The sequence below is a fragment of the Vespa mandarinia genome, chromosome 8 (genome assembly GCF_050613455.1).
Source record: "Vespa mandarinia isolate Hongniang chromosome 8, ASM5061345v1, whole genome shotgun sequence".
Lineage (NCBI taxonomy): Eukaryota > Metazoa > Arthropoda > Insecta > Hymenoptera > Vespidae > Vespa > Vespa mandarinia.
Genome location: NC_140817.1, coordinates 3,335,001 through 3,342,500, shown reverse-complemented (window position 1 = coordinate 3,342,500; position 7,500 = coordinate 3,335,001). Strand labels below are relative to the sequence as shown.

Below are 7,500 nucleotides of genomic sequence, written 5' to 3'. Positions count from 1 at the left end.
TATATATATATATATCGGTGTATATGTGTATATACGTATATGTTAGTACAACTATATATAGGTACTTGTCTTTGGAATCTTCTTGGTTCACACTCAGCGAGATGTCGTACTAAACTAAAAATTAAATATCACTTACGTTCAATATAATACTCGATATTATTCATAGATTGGTAGTCTCCTATTATGTTTACTTCGATTGTAAACATGTCTTTCTCATTTTCATGTACTCTTTGAACTATAACATATATTGTAAAAGCCGTATGTATATATATATATGTATAAATTACAAGGCAATTCGAAAACGATCGTAACCAGACTGTATCTTTTATTTTTTTTTTTACATTTTTATTATTTCTTTTTTTTTCTTTCTTTCTTTCTTTCTTTCTTTCTTTCTTTTTTTTAGTTTCAAATCTTTTTATTTTATTTTATTTCATTTTATTTTATTTTATTTTATTTTATTTTATTTTATTTTATTTTATTTTTGTTTCTCGTTGAATTTAGAAAAAAATGTGTTAGAGGAAAAAAAATGAATGATTCAAGATGGACATTATATATTCGTACGCGATCATATATATGTATGTATGTATATATATATATAGATATATATATTTTTTTCTTTTTCGCAAGTGCAATAATGCATGCGCATTTTGTACAGTTTCACCGTTCCTTTTTTTTTTTATTTCATTTTTTTCCTTCTTCTTCCTCTTTTTTTCCCCCTCCAATTGAAATTCCTTTCTTTTTCTCCCCTTTTTGCTTTTTTTTTTCTTCTTCTTTTTCTTTTTCTTCTTTGCATACATCGAGTACTTACCACTGTCGTGTTCCAAGTGAAATAATAATATTACAATAAAATCGTTCGTAAAACGATTACTATCGCTTAGTATATTTTGCATTTTGTAATAAATATCTGACGATATTTGTACAATCGTCTAACAATTCTGCGTCTTTTTTCTTTCTTTCTTTCCTTCTTTTATTCTTTCTTTCATTCATTCCTTTTCTTTTTCAATTTCTTTTTCCCTTTCGCACGAAGTTAGAATAAAAATCAATGTTGGGGTAAAAAAAAAAAAAGAAAAAGAAAAAAAAAAAGCGAGAAAAAAGGGGAGAAAAAGAAAAAGAAAAAAAGATGAATGATTCAAGGTGGACTACATATTCGAGATCATATTTTTTTCGTAAGTGCAATAATACATTGTGCATGGGAGGTTTGCGAAAAAAATATGATCGCGAATGCATGTGTTATTGCGCCTGGGAAAAAAAGAAAAAAAGAAAAAAAAAAAGAGAGAGAGAGAAAAAGAAAAAGAAAGGGGGAAAAAGAAGAAAAGAATAAAAGAAAATAAAAGGATATATTTTTCTCCAACAATTTTTTTTCTAACTTCAACGAAAAGGAAACGCAGAGAAAAAGGAATTAAAAAGAAAAAGAGAGAAAGAAAAAAGGAAAAAAGCTCGAAAAAGAGAGAGAGAGAGAGAGAGAGAGAGAGAGAGAGAGAAAGAGAGAAAAAAGGAAAAATGGCTCGTTACGTTTACTTTGAATTATATGTACGTATTACATTGAATTTTTTTTTTTCTTTTTTTTTTTTTTTCTAAATTATTATACTCAAGTATATGAAGTATGACGACTTGAGCCGTATTTGCGTATAAAGTAATATACGTAGTTAGTTCAAATATAAATAATATATAATCGTCCAGATCAATGGAGTATACGTATTTGTTTTTTTAATGCGAACACATTTTTTTTTTTTCTTTTTTTTTTTTATAAATACGTACTTCTTAAATATATAAAGTAAAAGTTACGATTTGAGATTAATAATTCAACGTAATATGTTACATACGTAGTCTCTTTAATTCTAAATAATTTGCGATTGTACCGATCAAGGACAGTGTTTTGTTGAAAGTTCTTCTCAATGTATACGTATATGTATACACGAAGAATTTGCGACTTGACGATTTATGAAGCAATACAATAATATGTTATATATCCATAGTTAGTTTAAACGTAAATACAGGATACTGTTGTCCTCGATCAAGGACGTAGATTTAGTTAATACGAATGTTTCATCGAAACAACAACGATCGCTTCAGTTCAATTTAGAGAGTCGTTCGTGCTGTACGTATATTAGAACGCTTAACTATCATCATCATCCTATTAAGGTATCTTACCATATTTTCTCTAATATAAAAATATTTCGTTCGTATATATTATATTATATTATATTATATTATATTATATTATAATAATTACTTTGCAAATTTTTCGTTGTATTTAATTAAAAAAAAAAAAAAAAAAAAAAAAAAAATTATATAGGAGATGCAACGTCGTATTTATAATATCATTTATAAATATGATATCAATATGATATATATATATTCTGTTAGATATAATTTAATATTATTATCGACGATTAAATAATAACGAATATGAGGTTAACAATGTATTTTGTGGCCGATAAAATGTAATAAGATTTCTTTTTTTTTTTTTTTAAATACGAACAAATTGTGATACATACGTATATGTTAATCTGTGAATTATAAAATGTTACATTTAGAGCGTTATAAAGGATTAAGTTATTAATTATCTCACCTTTCCGTGTACCGATCCTATATATATATATATAATATATATATATATATATATATATATATATATATATATTAATTTGCATTTCATCCGTATATCTACGTATCCAAAAAAAAAAACAAACAAAAAAGAAAAAAGAAAAAAAGGAAGAAAAAAGAAAGAAGATTCACAATCCTGCATATTGATTAAATGATCGACCCTATTAGATCTTTCCAAGGAAGGTAATAATATTTATGAGATATGATATATCGAATTAATCTATTTTTCTTTTTTTCTTTCCTTTTTCCTTGTTTGTTTTTTTCTCCTCTCTCTCTCTCTCTCTCTCTCTCTCTCTCCCCCTCCCTCCCTCTCTCTTTTTTTTCTCTCTCTCTCTCTTTTTTTTTTTTCTCTCCTTTCCTTTTATTTTTTCTGACCGCGTGGACGATATTTTTCAAGAATTCAGACGTCCGTTCGCGTTTCTCATTTTACGGTAGCCTTCGTAACCAGCCACTAACTAATGGACTTTTCCGATATTACACTGTCACGAGAAAAAAGGCAGGATCCGTAGATGGAGAGAAGAGAAGAGAAGAGGAGAGGAGTGGAGAGGAGAGGAGAGGAGAGGAGAGGAGAGAAGAGAAGAGGAGAAGAGAGGATCGCGAAAAAGAGAGATTGGGGTGGTGGGAAAGTGGGTGTAAGAGGAGAGAAAGGATGAAGGAGGGGTTGCAAACTAGGAGGGGGGTGGGAGGAGGGAGGATAGTGATGGAAACGACGCTTCTTCTTCTCCCATTCATTCGTACTGGATATACAAATTAGGAGGGGGATGTATTACGCGCGACTGATTGTGAGTTTGATCGTGTCTCAGTACTGAATTCTGGCTTATATTTTCCGATAACGACCGGAGTACGCGTCCGGCAATCGATGCGATTAGTGACGAGAGTATATTGTATATATATATATATATATATATATATATACGTTATATATATATAACGTATACAAATATATACATGTATATGTTATATATATATAACGTGTACATATATATATATATATGTGTGTGTGCGTGTGTGTATGTAAAGAGAAAATGAGAGAGAGAGAGAGAGAGAGAGAGAGAGAGAAGTAAATCGAGATACGCCAACGAGAAAATTTTGTCGAAAATTGAAAAAGAAAATTACCCTTCCCACCTCGGCAATCGCAATCACCGTCGATCATGAACGAGATCGTAAATGAAACGAGTCTTTTTTTGTTTTTTTTTTTTTCTTTTTTTTTCCTCCCCCACCCCTTGCCACCCCTCCCTCCCATTTCCTTCGTTTCTTTTTTTTCCTTTCTTTCTTTCTTTCTCTCTCTCTCTCTCTCTCTCTCTCTCTCTCTTTTTTTTTTTTAATTTTTCCATAATATAACCTCGTTTAAACATGTAGCAGATAATTATTATTTTCTAATAAGTACCGATCGTATATATCCGACGATACGTTTTACGATCGTCATACGTAGAAATCATTCATTGATGATCCTCTATTCTATTATGTTATTCCATGGGCCATAATGACGTATCCAATTGCAAATATAGATCAATTCAATTATATACGTATGTATGTATGTATGTATGTATATATGTATATATATGAGAAACGATTGAAATTAGAAATTATAATCGTATGAATTGAAAAATATTCGTTAGTTATTATTATTAAAATTGAAAAGTATTATTTATTACATTTGTTCGTTAATTAACGTTCCTACGTAAAATTTAATTAATAATTAATTAGAAGTTAAAGTCATTATCATTATTTCCCGTTCTTTTTTTATTCTTTTTGTTTTTTTGTTTTTTTCTTTTTTTGTTTTTTTTTCTTTTTTTTTTTTTCCTTTTTCTTCTCCCATTTGACGGAAATTATCTCTCTTTCGAGGAGGAAGCTAATCGATTTTATTATGTTTTGTATTATGAAATGCGATTGCAAAAAAAGGAAAAAGAAAAAAAAAAAAGAGAGAGAAGAACGAACGAAAGAGGAGAAGAAACAAAAACAAAGAAAAGGAAGAAAGAAAAAGAAAAAGAAAAAGAAAAAAAGATTATTTCGAAGATGAAGATCCTACATATATATATATATAAGTCGAAGTTAATGAATTTACGAATAATTTAATATTATCAACGATTAATAAGACATGTATTATATCTATATATACATATATATATATATACATATATGTACCTGTTATTATTGCATTATTTAATATTGACTAAAATTTTCTTCACAAAGAAACGTATCGAATTACTATAGTCTACAAACACGTTTGGATCATTCGAAAGACCAAGAGAATAAGAGCAAGAGAGAGAGAAAGAGAGAGAGAGAGAGAGAAAGAGAGAGAGAGAAAGAGAGAGCAAGAGAAAGAGAGAGAGAGAGAGAGGGAATATGGAGGCCTCCAAAACGTCTCTCAGAGAGTTCTATTTCGTTTTCTCTTTTTTTGTTAGCTACGTCTCCGGCAGCAACGCGTGCATGCTCCGCTCTAAATTCGGTCGAGGGGGAGAAAAAGAGAGAGAGAGAGAGAGAGAGAGAGAGAAAGAGAGAGAGAAAGAGAGAGAGAGAGAGAGAAAGAGAAAGAGAAAGAGAGAGAGAGAGAGAGAGAGAAGTAGGAGCCGCAGGAACGGCGCGACGGCAGGCAAAACAGTTCCCTGGAGGTTCGTCGAGTGAAAAAAACTCGCGAAAGAGGAGAGCTAAGCCGACTACACTCCGTGGCAAGAGGCAAGATACGAGGAACGGCCAGACGGAACGAACGAACGAACGAACGAACGAACGAACGAACGAAAGAACGAACGAACGAGCCATCGTTGCTGCTGGCCTCTGCTTTTAAAACTCAACCATAGTGAAACGTTCTAATACTTTTCCTTCGGTTTCTCCGACGTCTTTTACTTTTTCTTCTTTCTCTCCTCTTTCTTTTTATTTTCTTTATTTTCTTCATGCTCTCTTCTCCTCTTCGTGTTCCTCATGTTTTTTTTCTTTTTTTTCTTTTTTCTCTTTTTTTTTCTTTTTTTTTTTTTTTTATTCTTGCTTCTTCTCTTCCCACTTTTATTTTCCCTTTTCTTATTTCTTTTTTTCTCCCTCCCTCCCCACCACCCAACCAACCAACCAACCAACCAACCCACCCACCCACCCCTTCTTTCTTTTTCTCCCTTTTTCCGCCTTGTTTCGGCTCTTTTTTTCCTCGTTTTCTTTTTCTTTCGTTTTTGTTTTTTTGTTGTTCTTTCTTCTTTCTTTTTCCCTTTCTTTCTTTCTTTCTTTCTATTCTTTTAAAAATTTTTTTTCTCTCTCTCTTCTTTCTTTTTTTTTCTACTTCCTTTTCCTCATCGCTTTTCAAATTCAACCCCGGAAAAATCTCTAAGAGGAGGTTTTTTTTCCCCCTCGAATGGGAGCAAGGGCGATGGGTGGATGGGTGGTCGGTGGGTCGGTACGAAGGGGAAAGGAGAGGATAGCGAAGAGGAACGATGATGAAAGAAAAGTAAAGGAGCTGTATGAATGCGAGATTAATTAATTATATAATAATAGACATTCAATTGATCGTCATTTTGTGATATTGTTTTTCTTATGGGCCGAGGAGCGGGGGAGGTTTAATAAAAAGATGAATTATTTTACACCGATCGAGGGAATTCGATAGATTTCAAGTTTCTTACTAGCTCATTAGTCGCTATAGTTTTAAAACCGATCGAAAATCTCTACGAATGTATGAAGAAGAAGAAGAAGAAGAAGAAGAAGAAGAAGATGGAAAAGAAAATTTATTAAGATCTTGATGATACTTAAAAATGAAAGGAAAAAGAGGATAAAAAAAATTGTAGATAGATATTTAATTAATGTCGTATTCTTTTTCTTTTTTTCTTTCTATCTTTCTTTTTTCTTCCTTAATACGAGTTATGATCGACAATAGCAATAAAGTAAATTGAAAGATTAAAAAGCCGACCGGAAATCTCTACGGACGCTAAGATGATGATGATGATGATGATGAAGAAGAAGAAGAAAAAGAAGAGGAAAATTTATTATGATCTTAACGATACTTAAAAACGAATCAATTAGGATACAAAGCGCAGATAGATAATCTGATTAATATCGTTTATTATTCTATTTAACTATGATTTTACGATCAATACAATATCGATAACATATTATATAAATGTATTCAGAAATATTCGACTATATTTTTTTTTTTGTTTGTTAATTTAAGAATCCAATCGCTATTTGAAAATCTCTAAGAATGTTTCGGTATTGGGGGGGGGCGGAGGGGGGGAAGAACAAAAAAACAAAAAAGAAAAAGAAAGAGAGAGAGAGAGAGAGAGAGGAAGAAAGAGAAAAAAAAATCATAAGAACCTGACGTACCAAAGAGAGTACGAATATCAATCAACGTTGCTTTCTAATACGAATTAGTTATAAATCGATAATAGGAATGAAATATAAAGTGGAAAGACTCGTCTTGTATTCCTTCGATTCTTTTCTTTTCCTTTTTCGTTTTTCTTGTTTTTTTTTCTTCTTCTTTTTTTTTTGTTTTTTTTTTTTTTTTATTGAACGGGAAATCCTAACGAACGTTGCAGTGATTAAAAAAAAAAAAAAGAGAAAGAAAAAAAGAAAAGAAAAAGGAAAAAAAAAGAGAGAAAGAAAAAAAAAGGAAAAGGCAAAAAACCAAAGGGAAAAGGAAAAGGAAAGGAAGAAAAGGAAAGAAAAATCGTAAGATCTAGACGAACGCAAAGGAGAGAACGAATCAATTATAACGTATCTATTAAACCATTGCTTTCTAATATGAGTTATGTATCACCGACAATAGTAACAACGCAGATAGTCGAAATGACTTGGAGGCATGCATAGATATAGATACACACATACATACGTAGATACATACATACATACATACATACATGCATACATGCATACATATGTAACGGTACAACGTTCTAATTAAAATAGTGATAGAACTCG

At 31.0% G+C, this 7,500-nt stretch overlaps 1 long non-coding RNA gene across 1 annotated transcript in view; it reads left to right on the top strand.

Moving 5' to 3' along the window:
- The first annotated feature begins 2,085 nt into the window (after positions 1–2,085).
- LOC118449290 (uncharacterized) overlaps positions 2,086–7,500 on the top strand; it is a 17,762-nt gene continuing 12,347 nt past the window's right edge. Inside the window, exon 1 of the long non-coding RNA XR_014982394.1 lies at positions 2,086–2,142. This is a non-coding gene — a long non-coding RNA (uncharacterized LOC118449290). The remainder of the gene's footprint in view (positions 2,143–7,500) is intronic.